The following is a 25,000-nucleotide window of genomic DNA, read 5'->3' on the forward strand; positions in this document are numbered from 1 at the left end:
ATAGAGATCTGGCACACAGCTTTGATGACGCTTCCTAAATGAATCCAGACAAATTCATGGGTAAATTGTGTTACCCTTACCCCCATGAGAAAGGCAGTTCACATCATGAGCGCAAGTGAGAGGATCCAAGCCCCAGTAAGTGATGCAGTAACCTTGTCACGGCAGCGCACTTCCCCCATTCAAGTCTAGGACCTCCTTTCCAGGGTTCTGGACTCTCGCAGGGTAAAATCTGATAATTCTGACTCATGCAAATCTTAACAACAATCAGGAAGTTTTTGCTTTCACTGTTACGCAGTGAAATTTTTGTGCATCTCTCTACTGCACTCCCTGGGGCAACTGCAACTCCTGAATGCTTTAAACTGGCTCGCTCAGATGGCAGAAAGCTTTCTAAGGAAGTGGAGAGCCGGTACTCTGTGCTACAATGGTACTGCACTGTGAAGCTTTCTAAATGACAATGTCTGCTAGAGTTGCAGCAACTGCAGTACAAACACAGCCTACACAATTCTGAACAAAGTCTAAACGTACTCTCACATAGAATCATAGAATGGTTTAGGTTGGAAGGAACCTTGAAGATCATTGAGTTCCACCCCCCTGCCATGGGCAGGGACACGTCCCACCAGCCCAGGTTGCTCCAAGCCCCATCCAGCCTGGCCTTGAACACCTCCAGGGATGGGGCAGCCACAACTTCCCTGGGCAACCCGTGCCAGTGCCTCACCACCCTCAGAGTGAAAACATCCATATCCTCCTCTGCCACCATAGTCTTTCCAATAAAAAAAAAGGCATCTTCAGTCACATGTATTTGGTGTCCTTTTGTTAAAGAGTATTATTTGAGGCTGGGTAAAAAAATAATAATAATAAAAAAGGCCTTCAACCCCCCACAGCAGCTGTTTAATGGCTGTCAGTAAAAGAGGTGTTTAATGCACAGAACATTTTAGCTATTAGTTGACACGCCATTGCACTCATGATTTTTCTGCCTCTGCAACGGGAATATTTTGTTTCACGTGATTTTCACGGATTCATCCCAAATGGAGACCTTCTATTCAGTTATTTGAGAGTCCCTCACCTTTCTGGGAAGTATTTAAGTCAATTCAAGAACTGATCCCATTGTAGGTACAATCTGTCTTACCTGCTGCAGCCAGAGCAGTGAAGTCTAGTAGTCTGTGCACATGTCTAGGGAGTGGGAACAGACATCAACACGCTCCGTGGCCCAGGAAAGATCCTTTAACCTCTTTGCCTCAGTTTCCCCATCTGCAAAACAGGGTAGAAACAACAGATGATTAAACAGTATAAAACACTGTAATTCAAAGTAAAATTTTGAGTTAACAGCATTAGGGACACGTAACTACTTTCTGTTTTTGTCTGTCTGCAAAATTTGGAGCATATGTGCTGTACCAATATTAGCATGTCTTCACAGTCAACATCTAGAATGAATGCTTAAATATTCATTGACTTCAAATTTCAAATTGAAGTTTGAATTTGACATTCATTCTATAGATGTAACGGCATCAACCATTAATCAGGGAATAGCAATAAGACCATTCATTTCATATAATCTGTGCACTCTGGTCAAAATGTATACTTCTGGATATATAATCTCAAAATTTTAAAGTATTAGCTGCTTAAGTAGATCATGTGGTACGTCCCCTCCCTCTTCTAACTGGCTGATTTATGTAACTGAGCAACAAAACAAAAATTCTGAAATGTATGTTCAGCTGTAACGCTCACAATTTACATTGTGTATTGAATCAAGTAAATATGTAACTCATGCAATCGGGGAACAGAAGAAATAACATGATTTAGGTAACCAACTATGACTATAAATAATCCAAACAAAAAACTCTGCAAATAAAGATTTTTAAAATGTATTATTCACTGAAGAATTCTGTAAGTAACCACTGAATAAATACTTTGCACATTCATACAAAAAGAAAAACTCCAAAATGTACCTAAGGAGTCACTACGAATTGTTTGTTCAGATCTACCTACCCAGAGATTCTTTTTTTTTTTCTCCCTTAAACTACATCTATGTAAATGGAAATTTGAATTCAATAGTTTCTAATTTTGTGTATTATTGGTTTTGGGCAATTAGATACAGGAGTATCTAATGCAAACATTTGAGCCACTAAAAGAAAAAAAGAAAAAAGAAACAGAAAGTTGCCCAAACCATTATAGGCAATACTATAATAGAACATTCCAACCCTGCTGAATGTTTACATCCTGTCAGTTATGGCCTTCTGATCTCTTTTCCAGCCCTGTTTTTCAAATACATACGCACCTTCACCCTGGTGAGCAGATGCCATTGACCAGTATGACCGCAGTCACTCAGCACGTTTCTTTCCTATGATTGCTTGAGTTGCCCAAAAATTTTGCACTTGCCAAATCATGGCATGCTTTTCTCAACTTAGTTGTTTTTCTGTTTGCTGTGCAATGTTTAGAAATCTTAATCTTTGGAGAAATTAGTTACAGTAAAGAACGAGAAAAGAAAGGGGGAAATGCAACTTAACTGAGCTCATGCCTTCTGCTTAAGCTCAAAGGAAGAAACTCAAAGTTTGGAAACAGAGTTTGCAGGTGAAGAGGAAAAATCCCGCCGTGTGTCTCTGGAAACCCAAAAACAAGTGACACTTAGCAAGTTGTCCTATCTCAGACAGGAACAGCGTGGACGAAACTGGCCAGTCCACTTGCACTTCTCTTTCTGAATTCACTAACAAAGTTTGAGAGGGGTTATTTTTAAAGCAGCTCTTAGAGTGTTCCAGCTCACTACTGTCAGCTTCAGATCTCAAATGTAATTTGATTTATAATTACATTTTAAAAACTAGCATTAAAATAACATTAGAGGGGTCATAATCTGAACTTTTTAATAGTTAAGCACGTAGCATAAATTTAGAAATGGATCTCCAACAGGATTCATCTGGAACATATTCTGACCGGAATTCCTTCCTTCGACCGTTTCAGTACTCTGCTGAAGCTGGTGTGCCAAGAAGCCATTGTGGAGCCCTGTATTTCAGTGTTGTTTCAAATGTAAACGGATTGAAATACACTGCCGGACATTTGTTAGTCGAAGTCTTTGCTTGCATTATAGTCCGGCCCATGTTTGTAAACACCGACGGGTGAGAAAGTGCCAGAGAACCTGGCATTAGGCTCCTGCACTGAAAAGACGTTACGTTGCATCCCTTGTAAAATCCAGTTGGCTCCATCGCTCCTGAGCTTTGGAGTGGCTTTAAAATTTTCTTAGCCTCTGCGACACAGATTTATTTAGGGGCGTTGACTTCTAGAAACTACTCGAATTGGTCAAGTTATGCTTGTGCCAGCCAAAACACATGTACAGTGAAAAAGCAGCGGTCCCAACAACTGTTCATACATGGGTGTCAGCCGAGAACTACCTGTCCTCCCAGCTGTGCAAACAACTCAGACTGGCATTCCATGAATTTCACAATATTGTGCCTGTGGCTGCAAGCCTGGCACCTCCTGAAGGCGAGGGGGGCTTCAGATGCGACACAGGCTCCTTGCAAAATTTGCCCTGTTCTCCAAGTCCGACCTCCTGATAAGAAAACTTCCCAACTAAGCAGTTCCACGCTGCTGCCCCACTACAACTTCAGAGGCAAAAGACAGACAAGGAACTGAGTTTCTGAATGCTAGTGCTAAAGTAAATGATCTAGTTAAAAAAGAAAAAATAAATAAATAAAAGAGGCTGTGCCTTAAAACCAAGTTTGAAATTTTATAGGCTTTTACTCCATAATTTCTACTTGAGCCTTCTGTTATTTTTAAACAAATCTAATTTCTTACAGCTGTGAAATTTACATTTTAAGAGTGTCTAGTGGCCATGTGCATTAATTACTTTATTGTAATATTTTAATGAGTTTGGGGTTCAACTCTGAAAGAATCCTGCTGAATCCTTGTTTCCCCACAGAATTACGCTAGAACCTGATTGAATCACAACTTCACACACCCCGAACCCAGACCTGATGGACTTGCACAGTATTTTCAGTTGTCTTGTAAAGTCCCTGAACTTTAAAACTGGCTCCAAATTTTAGGACTTCTCACCAAACTGGCGCTACCCTGAGTCAGGAGCAGAGCTAGGCTTTGCGAAAATTTGTATTTAGAATTGACCTTGCTGGCGGAGCCTGATCTCAATGGAAACAGGCAGCAAAATACGAAATTCAGCTGCGACAGCTAACGTTTGGGCCAATCTTATTCTTAATGACACTTACGCAGTGATGCAAATGCTTCCACCTTAGTATCTACGACATAAATACATTTAGGGCTAAAAGATTAAACCCCCAAAGAGTACCTAAATTCACCAGGGAAGATTGGAAATGCACTACTGGAAGATTTCCACTTTGTGCAAAATAGTTAAAAAGCATTACAATATCTATACTTCTGCCACGGTATTCCCTTTATGGATTTTGGTGGTTTGTGTCATACTAAATTATTTCTTCTTCATCTGTGAGTGTGCCTAAGTAGCGGTGGGAGATAAGTAAAATGAGACTTTTTTCAGGTGGTTTTCAGCCAGGACCTCGCGTTTGAGGTTGCCGTGTTGCAGGTGTAACTACTCATTCTTGGGGACTGAGGCGGAAACCATCAGACCACCGAGGATCTCTGCAATTGGGACTGAAGAGATAAACCTTCATCTACATGCACTTTAATTCTCTATGAATAAGCTAAAGATGCAAATACATGACACACTGAACCACGGGTTCCAGCACAAACACGGATAAATGCAGGAAAAGTGGGACTGACTGAGTTGACTGTGGCAATAGTAAGAGGTTCATCGGTTGTCAAGTGCAACGGCACACGCGGCACCCACAGAGTCGCGCTTGCAAATCTGACCATTTATGTCCACAACTCTCACCTCTCTTTGCTAGGGCAAATGCAGAATTGTTACTTCAATGAACTACTCAGCTTTTAAAAAAGCATGTTTTTAAACCACTTACACTAAGAGCAACAGTTATTATTCAGAACATGCTTTTTATCAGATTGAAGATAAACTTTATTATAACTGGTGGAGATGGTATCAATGATTTGTGGTCTATGAGAATTCTGTAATGAGAAATGGTAATCTGTCTTGGGGCAAACAATATTGTTCTGTTTACTATGCAATTAACAATATTAAGTCAAGATTCTATAAATGATAGCCAAAACCAGGGGTGGGTAGGAAGAAACTGGAAGCACTGGAAACTTTCACAGGACAATTATCTGAGGACTATAAATTATTTATGGTGCTTTAGCCTGACATTTTCTCTCATCCTCACAAAAATGTTCCTCACTGCTCCAGAGATGTTCACTGTAAAAGTATCCAGACTGTGAGCAGTTTGGGGCAAAGCCCGAATCTCCTTGTTGCAAGTAGTGAATGTACAGGATAATGCAGTAATTTCACTTTCAGAAAAGCAGCAATAAAATCACAAAAAAAAAGTTTTACTTTGGAAAAGGTATGATAATGAACAACAAGAATGACAAAAAGAGAAGCGAGACCTAATCTCTGATTCCTGGCGTATTTGGTGTAAAACCAAGACAGAGTAGCTCCCTTCCATTTAATTCCTTCTTTAATTTTATAGCCTGAGTCCCGTACCTTTGTGCGCCTGAAACCCTGTACTTCTTGTTTACACTTAGATCAGCCTTAAGCAACCACCATATGGAGCTGCAAACACCACAGACAGAGCAGAAACAGTCCTTAACTAACGGTCAGAGTAAATTGTATCGGGAGTCAAGTGGGGCCACTTTTCAAGTGGCTGGTTAAGACAAGGGCTGACCTATAATGGAGCTTCTCTGCAAAACAATACAATTTTTACTTCATGTTATAAAGTACAGAACCATAAATGTGATTGACCACAGAAATCTCACTGCCTTTTTCTATCCAGTTCCTTAGCTGTACACATGCCCTCCAGTGCTTTTGGCCCCGATTCTGCAGGTTTCGGGGTTACCTCAATGGGAACTCGGGCAGAGCTATGGGACAGCACTTTGACAGTGAACAAGCAACACCTATAAAGTGCTGGGGTCTTTCTTGCTAAATTGATCTTGGAGAAAAAAAAAAAAAAAAATAATCAAATGATCCTATTCTTAAACTAGCCAATTCCATTTGTAGCTCTCTGGAAATGCGATGCTCCGCAGAGAGCTCCATTGCACCCAGCAGGCAAAAGCCACATTTAAGACAGCACGAGGCACCAGCGCTCCGGCAACCGGGAGGCTACACTGAAGTGACTGCTTCTGGCAGCCTCACAGCCCCTCTCCGGCACCTCTCGCCCTTAAGGATCGGTGCCTTAAATTCCCATATACCGCTAAATAATAACGTCTGGCTGATCCAGAAGATTAGCAGCTTATTCCACCTTTGTTCTCTGCCTTCTTTTAAGATGAGCAATGAATGACACCACAGCAGGCATAACCCTCCGGCACAAAAGCGAACAAAATTGTAGGACGTTTTAAGGAATGACATAAAACTTAGAGAGTTTTAGAAGGGTATTCCTACACAGAATCTCTATATAAACCCAATGCTACGTGGAAGGCCTCTCAAATTCTCTTTACTTTCCTGAACATTACAACACAGAATCACCGTCAAATGTCTGCAAGAGCAACCTCTTTAAAACTGATAAAAATACAAACAGTTTTAATAAAGCGTGCAGTAAATTTGGGGGCTTCCTTTGCACAAGATAACACTGAACCAAAGAGTTTCCCAGCAATAAAACAAACAGATACAGTAAAATTAAAAGCGAGAAAAAAAAATGATGGGAGTATAAAACTTCATGTTCCTGTACATAATATGCCAGCGATTGGTGGGAGTTACGCACAAACTTCTACTTTTTTAAAAACGACTGTTTTGAGGAAAGACGCTCAATAATTGGTATTTATAGTGCTTAATTCCTTTTCCTGAGGAGGTCCTGGGTCTGTCATTGTTCACTGCTATTGTTCAAAATTTACTCCCAGATTAAGAACTTCTCCCACACTAATAAACAGGTATAATAATTTTCTCCAGAGAGCAATTTTTTTTATTTCAGTAATTAGCCTACTTAAATATTTTAATGGAACTTCTGACGTACAATAGCACAAAAGGTCCTCTGACCATAATATAAAGTGAGAGATGAGATTCCTAAAAACTTTTGTATGAAGGAGGTTTAGGATTTACAAAACCTATCAAGCAGACAGCTCTCAAACTATTTTTAAAGGTCATAAATTAGGTACTCTCTTAAATGTAATTCAATCATCCACTGTTATAGTAGCTTGATTCTATTAGTTGTCCTATGCATTTTACAAAGCAGAACTCCATTAACATTATTCACTTATAGTTTCCCTCTATAAGTGGATATTCTGCTCAACAGGCTTTAAATAGATTTTTTTTTTCCCCCTGAAATTGCTATTAAGCATACTTTTACTCAAAGGGCAAAGTAGGCATAGGATTATGCTTGTACTTCATGCAAAGGATACATTTTCAGCAATCAGAACCACATTCCTATGAAGTAAAAATACTCTATATAAGCCGATTGTTTCTATCCCTCCTAACCTTGCTCAATAAGGACTCTATTCTGATCTTTTGAGTTACACACAAGTTTTCCAATTTGGCTGAATAAAGGTATCTTGTTGGGCAGCTTGATGAGCATATTCTGTGTCTCAGATTCTGACCTTGGCACATTCAAGGTGGATCTCAATTATAAGACGCTGCTCAGAGGAGGAAAAATATTTAAATTAAAAAATTAAAAAAAAAAAAAACAATCAGGATTTATTTTACTTTCTTCAGTTCAAGAATGCAGTATGAACTCCTGCTTTTATATACCTTGCTTTAGTGGACCAGTGAAAATAGAAACCTTGATAAAGAGACCACAACACATATACAGCCACAAGTTTTTCGGAGCAATTTACCTAGCCTGTAGTTGTATTTCAGCTTCAGAAATGTCTCCTATAGATCATGCACCTCTGATTTCATGTTGTTTTCACTGTGAATGAATGTATGCCCTCACCTCTCGCAATTTAGACGCCTCCGTTCTGAACAATATTAAAAGATACACGAGTACATGCAGAGGAGCATAGTGCTGGGCCAAACCACATATCCCATAGCCCGTCCCAGAGCAGCTGAGCCACCTGGGGATGCTGAGCCGCGCGCCGCAATGATCCGACACCCGAACAGACCCTGCCGCCCATTGCAGCGCTGTAGTTGCAACAGCACAATCTGTACATCAAAATGTGTACGTCTAGAGAGCCAAATCCTCCTTCAGCTGGTTACCATATTCTATGTTCATGTCTTACTTCTTAAAACAGGACAGATGGCAGAAATCATACACTGTTGTTCTTTTCATTGGCCATGCCAATCCCAGATAATCAAGTCAGTCAGTCACCAGCAGATACTCTTTTCTCAGAGGAAAGGGTTGAATTTCATCTGACCACTGAGCTTCAGCTTGCACTTGAGGTTCTAATTTTCTTCTGGTCTTAGCCCATTTCTGTCTCGCTCTGGCACACACTGCCCTAGTAAGTACATTTATTACCTCAGTAATTCCTCTGGGGGCTGTCTTACTTTCACTTTGTATCTGGACTCACATAAGCATCTCCCCATTTTACAAGGAAACATTTATTAGCCTCTGATAGGAGTTTCCTGTCCCATCATGCCGAATCCCATTGTCTGTTATTCTTCAAAAGCAAGCCAACAAGTTGCGGGCTCCTGGGCAGCTCTCGCTGTGGCGTACGAGCGCTGGCAGTACCGCACAGGCACAGAGAAGGCACGCAGGGGATGACCGGGCGTTCTGGGTTTTCTTCCACTGCTGTTGGCAAACCCTTGTTCAGCTGACCCCACACACAGTCGTAGGGGACCCTTATGCTGTGGCAGCACTCACCAGATACCAGCGGCACTGGGTGGCCCGGCAATTTCTAGGGTGCCCCATTCGTGCTCCTTGTTCACACCCTTGGGACCGGCGCAGGAAAGGACTATGAAAGTCTCCTTCACCCAAGGATTACTCAGCTATGAGGCTGATCTTATTACTTTGGGACACTTGAACAGTAGAGGGTAAGCCCATAAGATCATAAAACCAGGGATTTCTGCTGTAATTCCTCCAGTTTTCAGCTAATTATCTTACTTGAGAACTGCTCATGGTTTTTTTTCCTGGTAGTTGTGGGTCATCTATTCCTGCTTCTCCAGGTCCACCCTGCAGAACTCCACAGTGTAGCAACTGTTTGCTAGAGCTGGTACTGTCAAAAAACCATTCAGCCTTTCAGAGTTACACAGGAAACTTTGGCCATGATCCGCCCCCAACCGCAGCACAGTCAGATCTTCAGAGGAGGTAAAAAAGTACAAATGCTAGAAAATAGAATTGCATGGATTTACCCCAGCTGAAGATCCGGACCCACCCTAGGGATAAGAAAAAGATTTCAATGCATAGTCTGTGTTACTAGAGACCCACATCAGCCTGCTATTTTTTACTTCTATGTAACCAGACAACATTTGTATTCAGCTGCTCACTTATAAATAAAAAACATTTTTACATGGGTGGATTGGAGTGGCTTTTTTTTTTTTTCCCCTCTTTCGGTTTCCATTATTTTATATATTACACACATGTTCTGTCAACGAAGCTCACTTTGTTATCTGAAACATCTGTGGTACCCTGCTGTGGAGAAGGCCAACACTGCTGCTGCTGTTGCTGCCTGTCTTTATTAGCCACTGATTTGCTGATGTAGTCCTGCGACGGCGTGCAGTGCTCCGGTTCGCCTCGGTAACGCCGGGGCTGCACAACAGAAACAATGGGATTCTGTGAACTGGCAGAGAGGTCCTGTTGGTTCACAATATGGCAGTTACCATCTCTAGGAAGATGTGAAACCAAGGTTTCACATGCGCATTCACGCAAGCACCGATTTTTATATTTCTAAAGAAACGTATGTGAATTTATACCTAAGCTGACAGGACAACACCCTTGCAAAGAAGGAAGATACCCATGAGAATGAAAGGACCTCCTACTTGAGGTTCCCACAAGGTCTGGCTGTTGAGCAGCCATAATATTTCTTAGGTTTTGGCCGAGTGAAAAGTTACCTGGATTGATCTCTCTTAACCTTATTTTCAGGTGCTTTCTACTGTCACAGTCCTGACGTACTGCACAGTCCCATGAAACTCTCTGGGATGTACTGTTACTGTAAAGATTATTACCTAAGGTACATAAAAAGTATGGATTTCTTATGGAGCCATGACAAGATTTTAAAAGATCGACTTGAAGATGAGAAATCTGTCTACGTTTCTTAAATAACATCTTTAGAGATAAGATATTTGGGTCACCTGATAGGACGTAAAGCTATTTCTATATATTTTATATATTTACTTTCTGGCAACAATAGCACCTCGGTAAAATCAGCTTAACCACTTCCCCTCTGAAAAATCAAAATCATCTCATCTTTATATGGATTTCTTATGCATCAGACGAGTGAAATATATACTCCGATTAAGAATCTGAGAAATATGATTGTTAAACCACAAAACTTAACAAGAACACTCAGGGGAAGATGCAACAACAGCTCATGAAAACACTTGCATGGACCAGATTTCCAGCTGGTGGTGTTCCTTTTACGGGTCTCCTGTTTTAAGAAACTGCTCTCTAATACAAAGATAAGACAACGAGAAGTTAAAGGCGCTTTTCTTCCTTTAAAAAAAAAGATTTACCTATAACATAAAAATATGAGCCAAGTTCTGAATCCTGTAGGTAAACTCAAACCAGCTTTTTGTAGGTTTTCCTGATCTCACAAGTACTCTGGGCCTGATTCAGAGAATAATTATGGTATGGAAACATCATGCGACTGCTGTCACAGATCTTTTACATGCAAGTCAGCGTGCACGTGTGTCCAATTCAAGATTCAAAATTGAAGACTTATGTGGAGATAATTATAAATGAAAATAAAACACAGCTTTTGAAAAAACAGCCCATTTTCTTTATAAAATAATTGATCACCTAGCCCCAGTAGGAAGGTTCAAAAGTTACTATATAATGAAGTGCTAGTAGAAAGCAGCTTGCTGTATCTTTCAGGAGCAAGACCGTGATGACAAGAAAAAAGAATCAAGAAAATAAATGCCACAAAGGCATCTCCCTCCTCATCTCCCTTTTGCTTGAAGGATTACTCACTTTCAAATTTGTTGTATCTATATTACACAGCATTGCTACCTCCAAACCAGCTAAATTCTGTGCAAGCATAGGAAGAATCTTTCCATATTTAAAATCTTGAACCTCATTTCCCATGCCCTAAAAGTAACTGAGATGTCATGGCAGAATATCACCAGTCTCCAAAATGATGTTTGGATTACCCAACTAACAACCTGGTGTACAGTAGAACAAGCTTCAGAACTGTTCTCTAGCCACTTCATCCTTTCTACCCGTATTCGACAGGGAACTGATCTGACAGTCACAGGTTGCCCCCCTGCTCCAAGCACATCCTCAGAGAGAGGATGGAGAGGGTGCGCTGTTGCTACTGCCGCCACTGACTAAGGACTGACTTAGAGATGGTATTTCAAATCCTCTGGAGGCCAGTGAAGTCACAGATGCTTCCCACTGCCAGAGCAGTACCGAGTACCTGAGCAATAGCAAGGATCTGATCACAAGCTTACAAGATTGTTCTTATTTGGGGGAAAGTGAAAGGAAGGAATAAAATTAATGTATAAGCATAAACAAGCCCAAACTTGGAAGATGAACTGAAAAGACAATTATCTTTATAAATTTTAAAACTGCAAACAGATTTCTGCAGGACAGTTTTCCATCTCTCCAGATCCTTCTGCAGGACATATGCAGAAGATCGCTTCAGGTTAGCATATTTCTTTATGTGAAGCTTTTCCCTAAGATATTTATGATTGGGGGGGGGGGAATGCAATGCTATGTTGGAATGGCAGTAATTTCTCTTTTACCCTTTGTGCATGTCACCGTCTATTGTTACTCAGTTTTTTAACATTCATCTGAATATTTCATCCATGCAAAAATTAGTCCCAGCATCTTTTTTTTTTTTCTGAATAATGTTTGGCGGTCATTGCTTCACAACTGCAAACAATCCTCTACTGCTATTGAGTGCTACAGTCAGGCTCGTTTCACGCTGGAGGTTAGAATCTGATCCTAAGTCCATTAAATCACCGAGTCTTTTTAAAGTTTAATCTTGAGAGGATTTGGGTTGTAAACAAAGGACACTATACATGGGGAAAGAAACAACAGAAAACTATGAACTTATGACTCTAATACAACCCCAAGTTCAAATTTTGTGTGTGATTTAGCAAGGAAATTCTGAGCTTTCAGCAGCGGCGCACACACCCTGGCATGTGGGCAAAGCTAAACTGAGCATTGATGCTCACATCCAAAACACACATATGGATCCCATTTCACTATAGACGTGATTCTTCATGTGCAAAACATGTGTATGACTGGTTTTCTTTGGCTTTTTAAGATGTGCTTCTTTTGTGGGGGCAGGGAGCAGAGAAGTAAATAAATAATTTGCGTGGTACTTGATTATACATTATCTATGAAGAGACCAGCCCGCGATTCAAGGCCAAGTAAAAAACCTGTACTTCCGCTGAAAGTATCAATTTCAGTAAACAACCAAATGCCAACGGTGAGAAACTTAGTCCACTATGCAGCTTCTGCAACACGTTAATCTATCCCACTCTGTAATTGCTAGATAGGAAAGGGAAAAAGGGCTCCAGATGCTAATAACTTGGAAGTGGTAATTAGAGAAGTCCACATTACCGCTGTGAGACTCCCATCCTCCCTTGATTGCCGAAAAGAAAATTTTGTCCAGTGGGTCTCCTTCTCGCTTCCAAAACATGGAGCACTTGTGTGTTCCTAAGCTGCATCTCCTTCTCACTGAATACATCAACGCGAGCTCGATTGGGCCTGGAAAACTTTTTTACCTTCTCCAACACTGGAGGATGCCGTGTTTCCCATGGAAAACGGAGGAGAACATTCACAAGGTTATAAGGTGACCTAACAGGGAAGTACCACAAGCCCCGACTTTTAGCTATACAAGATCAAAATTGCCTCCTGCAGTCCCCGTCTCCGTGTGACAGAGAACAAGGGTCCGGCCCCCTTGCTTTAAAAGGGTAACTAACAACTTTAAAGGCATGTTGAACGTTTATAATCTCTGGGACCACAGAGACAAAGTCAGTCTGGAAAGGGTCTGAATGTCACATGAGAAAGTAAAAGGAAAAATACACTTATCACAAAGAGGGAATGCATTTGTATTATTGTATTAAAATAGCACAAGGCTACAATGACAGGCTATAAATTTTCCTCTTGGACTGTAACCAATATTTTCCATTTCAAGTAACAACAATGTAAGAAAGAGAGACTCAGAATTAATAGAAATTATGGACATAAATTGGTAGGTACTTGGGTGAAAGAACCTCAAATTCGGGTATCGTTAAAGGAGAAAAGGTTAACTAACCCTTTGAGCAACCCTTGGATCCATTTACACTGCTGACAAACTGACCAAAAAAAAAGTATGCTTAGATTTTACCGATGATGTCCATCTTTATAGTTCTCAGATTCATGGCCCAGAATGTTACGGTAAATTCTTGGCAGTGAAAAACATTTTTTTTTCATCCCTGAAATTTAACATCACACATAACACTAAACCTAATCTATGACTCCAAATAATAATAGCAGCAATAGTATCTACGTGGTTCTGCAGTAATGAGAATTAAGTTACAGAAATTCCTCAATTCTACTTTTTCTTATTTGATATGTCATTTCATTAAAAAAACATCAATTATTGAATATTAATAATTTGAAATCAATGATGTACCTTAAGATATACATTCACAGACCATTAGTATTTTTCTTAACCTTTCTGTTGCTGTAACTGGCTATTAAAAGATTGGCTGCTCGCTTAAAAAAAGAAAAACAAAACAAAAAAAACAAACAACAACCAAGCAAACAAACCAGGACATAAAGCAAGGAGACTGTTAGCCAAAGCCAATGTACATTAGCAAAGCTGGGTCCAGAAGATGAACAATCTCTCCTCCCTTTTAAGTCCCAATCCTACAGTTGTGTAGTGCGTGTAAATCCTGATGATTTTCTAACAGCTCCATTGAACCTTCGGAGATAAGTCTTATAACTGAAACTAAAGTTGACAAGTCCTTTTTCTTCCCTATGCAGACTTCTAAAAGAGACAGACTGTGCATATAGTAAAAAAAATAAAATCAATGCACAGTTATTTAGCACAGGTGTTCCTCTTATTGTGCTACATTTGGAAAGCCCACACATTCAGCACACCTTCAATTCGCACACCCAGCTGCGTGAGGTGGTGGTCTATTGTTAGTTTAGAGGTTTGCAATAAAAAGCATGAAGTAATATTGGCAAGCTCAGGAGCTCTTTTTTTTTTTTTTCCCTTTCCTTATGATGTCTCCCTGCATCTATTTATCCAGTTCTCCTTGCTTTGTTTCTGCTTTTATATTCGGCATATTCAAAAAAGGGTCAGAATAGGTTTAAAAGATGTAATGCCACGCTCAAGCCTTTTGAACACTAAGAGAAAACCTCAAAAGGTTCACGCATAAGGGAACAAAGATATAAGGATAGCTTTGAACCTGAGGGGCTCTCTCACTGCAAGCAAGTGCATTGCCAGCATGTCACAGGTGTACACCACATGAGCAAGTGAAAAATAAAATGCGATTGTGAAGGGGTGTGATGCTGACGGGTCCGAGTCCAGAATGCATTAATCCCAGGGTGAATGTGTGCATCTGTTAGATATTTATGTAGTTCCTACTAGTAGTTTGTACAGATATCTAAGCAGGTGAACGTCAACAGCTTTGAAACCATATGTTAAAGGGCGGCTGTGAGATGGTACGAGAAGGCTATCAGGCAGTATGGCTCTGACAGGGGAGGGCAGGCACCTACCGACTGCAATACTGCCCTGGTGAGTCGGCACTCCTGGGCCCGACATCAGACTCCTGCTGATTTAGCCGCACGGCACTGGGACAAGCGACGGAATCTTCCTCTCCATTGCCCCGTCCTTGAACAAGAGATACTAAATATGACTACAGAATGACAATATTCTTTCTTCCCTTTCTAATTTCTAGCTTGGGGGGGTGTTGTTTTGGGGTTTTTTTTGTTTGTTTTGTTTGTTTGGGGTTTTTTTAATTCCAAAGGTTTGTATAAAACACAGTTGTGTTAAAACAACAATTTTTAGATGCTGACTTGAGTTTGTTGGAAGAAGACAGAGTCAAGATCTCTGTCTCCTGGTAGTTACAGGAACACCCTACAGAGGAGGACAACCAGTCCTGTTCCTTTGTCTAATTCAGAGTTTGTTTTATTCTTGTTTTTATATTTTAACTCCGAGTCACTCAGACTCAGGAATGGAACTCATCGGAACTTGGGTCATCCCATTTCCCAGGGCAGTCTCCTGACCACCAGACTGTACACCTGGTAGGTACATATAAGCACAATTGAATCCCACGTATTTTCAGAAAGGAAAAAAAAAATCAGCTTTAAGAAAAACAATGCGCTCCCCCGAAGTGACATTTTGTCTATAATGTTTACTTTCTCTACTAAATATCCTCAGCAAGGAACTGTGAGAATTCATTCATCTTTGAATGAATTTATAAAACATGCTGAGAGGTCTCCGGCTGAAATGTGTGAATTTTATTTTTTTTTTTTTTAATGATTAGCACAGAGTACTAGAATCCAAAAATTGTCAGTTTACACACCACTTTAACCTAGACCACTCAGTTTCTGCTACCATACATGACTTTTAGGAAATGAAAGGAAAACTGTTTTCACATTGAATGCTGAGTTTCTAAAGGAGGTCTGTTAGGAAAATTTTCCTTCAAATTAAAATTTTCTGTAAAATGGAGAAAACAAATCTCTCAAATCCCCTCCACTTCAAATAGCCTAGCAACTACCTTGAACCTTCAATGGTTCAAGTTACTCTCAAAGGTAAGGGAATCAAAAACTAGCTTTGGAGTCCTATAAGATCCTGTCGCTAAAGCAGTAATTCCACCTTTGAAAATGTTGGTGCGACTAAGTGCATTCATGAAGAGCTGCAATTTCATTTTGTCCTCAATGGTTCATATACATATACAGTGCGAGAGAAATACATCTTCCTCCCCGTTTTGAAGTATTATGGCCTCACTGAAAAACATCCAGGGAGGAGCCACCCACAGGATCTCAGTTTAGTACTGCCCAAACTCTGCTCCCAAACATTACCAGTCCGCAGTAAATCCCGTGAATTTCAACAGCTCCACTAAGACTGCTGCTAAGTGCTTCTGAAAAAATCTAATCACACCTTTCCATCCTCTTGTATGTCTACCTTTGACAACATCAGAACACACACTCTATAGTAGCCCTTTTCAATTTATTTCCCCCATACTTCCCTTCCAAAGAGGATATTATTCATACCCTAGTCCTTCACAATGTAATTAGCTTGTTCCAATCCTTGGAAATCAAACATTCACCCCTTCTTTTGGCCGAACCATCAAGAACCTCTTGCAAGGGTTCTCTTGTAGCTCACCACCCCACAGGGTGGGGAAAGACACACCGTAATTGCTCTACACTTGGTGCCAGAGACAGAGTAAATCACACTTGCCTTTTCTTACTTTGCTTTACTATAATGAAGCGCAGTTAATAAAGAAGGTGTGTCTCTAAAATTGGTGGTTTGCCAGAGCTGCACCACCTTTGTTGTCTGAGGCCCCTTTGAGTGCCCGGCAGGACTCGCCTGCTCCAGCACCTGGTCTAGAATGGGCAAATCTCGGTCTAGCATTGCAGTGGCACAGCTCCACCGAAAGCGAGAAGTCACAAATGACGTCTCCATTGTGTATTAGAAAATATTAATAGAGATTTTTAATTCTGGGAGCTGTGTATTGCATGGCATCTATAAAATATGCCCCCAAAATTCTAAGGGATACAGCTCAAAGAGTTTGATTAAAATTGAGGAAAATCAGTCTCTCATCCTTCTATTTAAAAAATGAGAATTCATTTATTCAGCTTAATTCAAAGATTAAATATGATTAAAATTTCTATAAGATGTCTAGCTTTTCTGAAATAAACTGCAGTGGCCATCAAAATATTGATAGTCATTGGTAAATTACTTCTGGTGTTTAATCAATGTTATTTTTTTATCATCCAATTTTTTCTTGAAGTCAGCTTCTAACACTAAACTACATTTCATCAAGGTTGGTAAAATGTTTAGAAAGGAACAGATGTCAGAATATGGGGATTGCCAATAACACTGATGGAAGCCAGTAATTTCTTTCCTGTCCAAAGGCAAAAGAATGAAGAATAATCTAGACTGTATACAATAATACAAGATTTACTACAACATTAATGGCTATAAAAAGTAAAAGTATACAAAAGCTATCTCCATTTTTTTCAAGCCATCACTAAGGGCAGTGTTTTTCAATTTGAGACAATTTTTACTGGAAAATGAAAGGTCTATGTATTCTTAAACCTTTAAATATCCATAAAATAGAGATGAAGAAACAGGCTAGCGTTAGTTGCTTCCAAATATACTTGTATATTAGTCTATTGTGTAAGTTAATAATTTTGCCAAATCTCAAAAAATGTGGATGCAATCTTTCCTTTAAGAAAGCTGCTCAGCTTGTTATTTACAGATTGTAACATTTACATAAGAGTTTGGTTTAACAAGAGATATAAATATAGATAAAACCCTTAGGACTTCATTCTTTAAACTGCCCTCTAAAAATCTGCCCTACAATTTGCACACTGAATTTTGTGCAGACTATTCTTGGAAGTCTTTTGTGAATTAGGGAGAACTGACTCGAAACAGGGGCTGGTTAATCACAATTTTGCAAATTGTACGTAGCAATCATCCTCACATTGTGAAATTCAGATCTATAAAATGCTGATGTTTTAAAGCTGAAAAATAAATAAGCTAAGTAGGACTACTTTGCTAAGGAAAAAAAAAAAAAGAGTATAAGACCCCTTGCAAAGAAATCCTTAAAATAAAAATAATTAAAATATGAGAAGTGGCATCATAAGTAAAGGGTATCTCCACTCCGTATCTCAGCTGCAAGCCCACCCTGGAAAAAATGTTACCACCTGACCCTTCCTGCCCCGGTCTCTTATCAACACTCACCTGAATATACCAGCCAAATTCCTGCGCTTCCAAGAATAAACCTGTGGGAGGTTTACTATTTTAGAAGGCTTCTGTGTATTCGTCTACAATCTGGAAAAGCCCTCCAGTTGAGGAACGACTGGTGAAACTTCGCTCTTTCATGTGTCTATCACTGACTGTCATCTATGCACCCAATCAAAGCTGCTTTGATTAAATATCAGGACAGTCACTTGAGTATCAACTGCAGCAACATGGATACGATACTTTATGATGCATGTTGAATGCAAACATTTCAGAATAATAGCTGGCAACTAAATAGTTTGAGGGAGAAGGAGCAGAATTTGTGTGGAAAAGATGATGCCTCAAAGAAGACTTTTTTGTTCTGCTTTCAAGCTGCGGCTAATGTAACTTCATCAGCATTTAGAACAAAGCTGACTCAAGATTCTTTTCCGCACAGGTTTTGCAACTCCTAACATTTAGTATAAATGAAGGTCTCTTTCTATTTGTTTTCCCTTATCTGTTGCAGAAAGACCTTGCCAAACTGTCTGTTTTGAGCGTACAAGGATATGCTGAAATTCATGTAAAATACTTTCTGGTATCAATGTAATTATAATGGCAAGAACTTTCCATTGGGGTTCAGCCGTGACACAGTGTGTGCCGGGCGCCCTCCTGCCATTCCAAGCCCCCTCACTATGGACACAAGGCACAAACAGTGGAAACTCTGTTCTCCTGATGTTGATCCTCCCCAAAGGTCAGGTTTCGTACCTCAAACATTCCAGCAGTTGCTTAGACTGCAGTTCAGGAATTTTGTGTAACATTGCTTCTAGAAAGCAAATATTTATGTTAGTAAATACCATTAAAGTATTACTGTTATGCAGGTATTCTTATTAGTAAACTGCTAAACATTGGAAAGAGAACTTTAAACTAAATGGATGGAAGCATATTATATTTGTATATTAAACAAACCTTACCATGTTACTTTACCATGCTAAGTGTTTTATCAAACACGAAGTTCAGCCATTAACTCTCTTTATGGGAATTAATGTTTTTAGGAGCAGTACAAATTCAGAGTTCATGTCGTTGCTGCAGAGGGCAAGCAGAGGCACAAAACCCTACCAAGAACAGAACAAACTGGCATTACCAGGATTTCATAAAAGTAGTAGTCAGGAAAAAAGAAAAAGAAAAAGAAAGGACCCACAGGTACCTTACAGAGGGATGAAGTAAGGACATTCCCTTTGAATGGGAGAGGCTGATGTTCAGGTCTGGCTCTGAACAAGGTAGATCAGGTTCACACATCAAGTATCCTGAGCATCACACTCGGTTATTCCAGTAGAGCACATTGACTCACCTACTCGTATTGGAGATCACTCTTTTGTTGTCCTCTTTCCTTTTTTTAACTGGAGCAAGAATTTAACCTACAGCTTCATCAGCACAAGTGAACACCAAAAGCACACAGTTTAGGAATTTCTCTCCATATATATATTATTTTTTCAAACAGAACAGCTTGAGCAATCTTGGCCAATGAAACAGAACTTTTAATGCCTGAAATTTGTACGGGATGAAAACTCTTTCAGTTCCATCCCATGACTTGGGTTGGAACTGAGATCTACAGCAGTAAAGCTGAGCTTCTTCCTTCATTTCATCTGCTTCTCACCTTGGAGGCCAAGACGAGGTCAGGAAAAGCTTCTATGTTATTTATTAACTCAGAAATGGCGTATTTGCAAAAGCCGTGACACAGGATCTCTCTTTGGGTAAGGAAGAGCGAGTCACTGAAAGCAGAGAAGGTCTGCAAGTGGGAAGGAGTCTTCCAGGAACAGGATCCGGATTACACAAAGATCCCAGAAACACTTGTTTGCTGTTTTGAAGACAACCTGCCTTTGAGTCCAGATACACCAATTCGGACTTTCAAACACACATTCCAGTGTGCTCTGAGTTTAATGTAAGACAGTAAATGAGCCATTCATCATACACAAAATCATCCCAAATATCACCTAAGGCATTTCACTCATTTGAGAAATGTTGGTACCACTGAACTTGCAAATACTCTATATTTCAGATGTAAAATGTCCAAGACTAGATTTTTTAAAATGAATTTAACATAGTGAAGCCCCAAAAAAGTAATTTATTCCATGTTTGTTTAATCCAGTTATGTTGGTAATAGGCAAATGCTTTGCATCTCTGGTTTTGTTACCTTCCTGACCATTTCTGCTGAAGGATTTTATTCTTCCAATGGCCTGGTTTCTACTCATGATCTGAGAAGCATCCTATTTTCTACCTGTTATTGTGTTTTAGGCCAAGATGCTTCAGAAACTTAAAATTAATATGGATTCAAAGTTCACAGCACTTTAAAAAAAATAGTTATGTATCTAAGACCCCAAACAGGACTCCAGCAGCAGCCAATGCCTTGGGATTTTCACCAGCTCTCAGCATTGCCTCCAAAACAGTAGCAGTCAGCGCAGGTAGGCCACGGTGCAGGGACTGAAAGTACAGCTGCTCTGCAGTAATTGATTCTATATGTTGACCCAGACATTAGGATGTTTACTGTCTGCATATGACTCCTTCCCTTCATGGAAAGCTGTACAAAACTAAACCAGCTCACAATATGTCAGCCTTTTGACGGATACATGAAGCACTGTCTCTTTACATTTCTTTACTGCTTGAGAAGATTGGACCTCATGGCTCTAACAAATCATGCCAACTGCCTGGACAACACAAGCCCACACTGCTTCACACAAGTCCGGAGGCTCTCAGGGCAACATGAGGCATCTACTTGAGAAAACTGTAGGCACTTGCTTTAGGAGCAGAGTAAGATGTTGCTTTAAAGTCCTCTGGTTTATTATTATTATTACTACTACTACTACTAAAATAGGAGTATTTTGGAATTACTGAAGCTGTCTGCTCAAAGCCAAACTCTTGCCAGATACTGCTGCCCACAGTACAGTCCAAAAGCAGCAGAACTTCCTGATGCTGCCTCTGAAGGTGAAGGGATACAGACCTTGACTCCACGAGCCAGAGGCTCAGAGATACTACTACCTAGAAACCAAATACTCAAACCTTCAGCAAATAAAAAAAAAAAAATCTACAAACCAGTATCAGGGTATTTTAAAATAGCCCATAATTCCCATGAGGGAAAAGGGCTTGAAAATACGTCTCTTTGGAGACATTTGTAAGTATTTTTTTTGGCTACTTCCACATAGGTGGGAGGACCTGCCCTTAAAATTGTAGAATCCAAGAAGGTGACCCAGAGGGACTAGGCCACATCAAGCCATGTTGAAAAGTATAATGGCAGTAAACTTCAATTTAGAACAGTAAGACTAACACTTCAAAAAAAAAAAATAATCATATGTGATCATGAGTTTCAAACTTTAAAAAACATTAACATTTTAACATAATATACGAAGAAGCGTAATGAGACTAACCTAATCTGTTTTCTTCACTGTGCTTCTCATGGCCTCGTATCTCTTGAGTCATTGCATTTGTATGTTTGAAGCGAGCTACTGCCTTGGATGAACACATGGAGCTGGTCTACACCAACTGCAGCTGTGCATGCTAACTTGGGTCATTTTAAACTTGTTTTTTTGTAAACAATATTTTTAGGAAGTTTAAATCTATAATATCTGTGGCTAGAAATATACAACACTAAATGTGTGCTGCATAAGAAAATCTGACTAGACACTCGCAATTTACTGAGTTCCCTTTGAGGAGAATGAGGAGGAAGCACAGTACTTCCATTTTCTGTCCCTAAGTGTTTTTTGTCAAATTTTGACTCTGCCACCATTCTTCAGTGACAGACATTAGGTATAACATTTTTTGACACTATGTCAATAGTGACATCAGTAATATTTGACACAAGGCACATTGGGGTTGTTTGACAGAGACAATTGGATAGCTCAGGGCACTGGAGATCCAACGCGTAAAGAGTTTTACCTCCAAGTCACCAGTGAATATCTAGCCCAGTGTTTTCTAACTGTTACCGACTGATGGCTCCTCAGAGCCTTATACAGAAGGAGTTTGGGTGCATTGAACAGATGTCCAGAAAACAAAAATCAACACAATAAATTACATTAATCTGTGCCCTATGTTGAAACACCATGGAATGAATAGCCAGCGACAAAGCTATTCTTCTATTGCTATCTGTAATTCCTTTTAAAAATGGTTGAATCCCAAAGGAGAAACGAGAGGATCAAATGAGTCAGGGAGCAGTACAGCTCTAGTCTCCCGAATAAGATTTCTGTCTCAACAGCTTTCAGTCCCATGGCTTTCATTACCAGTTAAATATACTTATGGGAAAATACAAATGTGAAATGTTACTTTCAATGATGTGTTTTCCAAATATTTCACAATTGGCTAATACACAGGACTCACAAATGCTGAACAGAAACAAAATGAATTACATATATGATCACTCTAGAATTTCCTAGAGTGCCACAGTCCTGATTAAACAAAGCACTTCTACCTACATCCAATAAAAGCACTCATCTAAGAGCCGAGTCTTGCAATATCTATTAGGCACCTGGCTGAGCTCCCAAATCCTCTGTTTGGCCCCAGGATCCCTCACACAAAACCTGGAAGCTCTGGACATGAGCAAGAAGAGGTGTTAGTGCCGGGTACATATGAACCTACCTGGACCTACAAGGACAGTCACTTGCATAAGGTACCTTGGTGCTTGGAGAATTTTACATTACCAAGCATTGCACCCAAAGATTTAGAAATCTAAATTCCACTGAGTCTTTATATAGTGTATGAATTCTCTTTTGGAGCAGACATTTTACATTTTTGTTTTACTTTAAGGTTATGCTTATGTTCAAACACCAGGCAACTTCACAGGACCAGAACTTCTTTAATGAACAAGACATTTATTTTTTTTTAAGAGCTCAGAGCTAAATTCCTTACTTATAGATGTCTTTTTTAAAAAAAAAAGAAATAAATGCAAATACCAAATCAGAGTTAGTCCATGTGCAAAGTGTGCTCCTTTTTCCTATTTTATATTAACTTTGAAAAGATGATCCACAATAGCCTGTTTATCACCGGAAGTCATCAATATGACTCTGTGTTCGACTGGAGAATGGTGTTCAATCAATAGCTAGAACCAACAGTTGGGCTACCCTCAGATTCCCTGGAATACTTTTATTTATTTCTTTTAAATTAGACTATTCTAACTCCCAAACAGACCCCATTGTTCTGCAAACTGTGGTTTCCAAAAAAAAAAAAAAGCGCACCATCCTAGCTGGGAATCAAAATACATGAAGCATATTGAGTGTTCCTTAAGAAATTATCCCACAATCCCACATTGTTACATATCACAGAAAAAGAGGCAAAGCACATTTTGTTAATCATGTGTTTGCACACCCTGTCACATTGCAACTTCTCAAACAAGTTACATTTTAAAAAAAGCATAAGAACAATATGTATTTTACTACAACAAAAAGGCATTTCTGGAGCAAACTGTTGGGCTGTCCCACTAAGGAAGCTAGCAGTTCACACTCCCACAAGGGAAGGATAATAAACTTGCATGAGACTTGCAAGAAAGCGTGCCACAGGGCATCTCTACCTACCTCTCAAAGTCAAAAGGGATATACTTTCAACACATGGGCATAAACACCTGGCGATTTCCCAACCTCTGTCCCACAAGGCCAGATCAAGTAGTCCACTGCAGATCCCCAGTTCTCACCAGTCTTGGAGTTCAAAATTCACCCTCTGCAAAGCACAAAAATGCTGAACAGTAATACAGCCTCTTCCTGTCACATTATTTAAAACAGCAGGTATGTGATCAAGTCTCATTTTCCCAAAAGCTTCAGATCCCAAGGTATACTGCATGCTTCTTGGTCCGATTTTTTGCATTGTTCTATGCACACAAAACATTCTCACGAGAGGGATGAGTTTATGATATAATGCCAGTGTAAACAGCCACTACATTTTTGTTCGTATGTCTTTATCCAAATAAAAACACCCATTTCTCCGTGGTTGGACAACCCACTTGTATTAGTGGACATCTGCATCCTTTCCACAGCTGTAACCTAATGTAATCTCTCCTTTCCACGATGAGTGCCATTAGAGCCTCATTGCTGGGTGGGAACATTCAAACTAGTCACCTGTCATTTCACAGCTCAACCATTTGCTTCTTCAGAGGTTTAATAGTACATAGGGAAGAAAAAGCTCACCGATTGCTGCAACCTAACAGTAAATTCACATAAATTGTTCAGCACAGAATTTATCTGTGGCATCAACTGAGACTGCGCATTCTCCACAGCTTTGTGGTGCTGGTTTTAAGGTCAGAATTTAGAGCTTTGCCAGTCATGGCCTTGCAAATCACAGCTTTATAAATCCCATGGCAGAGACTACTACAGATGGGCTGCAATCCAACCCCAGCATGCACTTTCAAGCTTTGTAAAAAGCTAAACCTTAGAGAGAGGATTTAATGAAATTTGGACTGTTAACAGGCTGAACAAGAGCCCTAAAGCCACACTCCCCTGAACTTTAGTTGGTAAGTTTTCAAAATTCAGATTTTCACAATCCAGACACAGCCTGTCTGCAACTTTGTTCTGCTGCTCGGCCCTTTCTCTCATTAACACTCCTCTTCTGAACAACATCATTGCTAGGGCCTGTGCAAGTGGCGTGAGTGCACAGTAAGTCCACATACTAAAAAGGCAGGTGTCACCGGCACAATAAACCGTAATAGCTTCTTCAAAAACTGTTAAAGAATTTTTAATTCATAGATCACTTGCCCAATAGCCTACAATGGCTCCTCTGGAGCCATTATGATCTGTCAGGTCACTGTAGTGCCGTACACGCACATTAAGTAGGCATGCAAAAATCATTAAGAAATTGGTGATGACAAAAGTTACTCTGCAGGCTTGGTAAAGATCATTTTTCTTTTTCACTGAAACATTATAACATTCACTTAGCTGGCAGAAAATTTTACTTGGTGGAACCCCCCAGACAAGAAAGTTCATTCTACACACTCAGCTCTGCAGCTGCTTCAGGTCAGATATATCAGTTCAGT

This window comes from Charadrius vociferus, unplaced genomic scaffold (genome assembly GCF_000708025.1).
Source record: "Charadrius vociferus isolate BGI_N301 unplaced genomic scaffold, ASM70802v2 scaffold341, whole genome shotgun sequence".
In the NCBI taxonomy this organism is placed as follows: Eukaryota; Metazoa; Chordata; class Aves; order Charadriiformes; family Charadriidae; genus Charadrius; species Charadrius vociferus.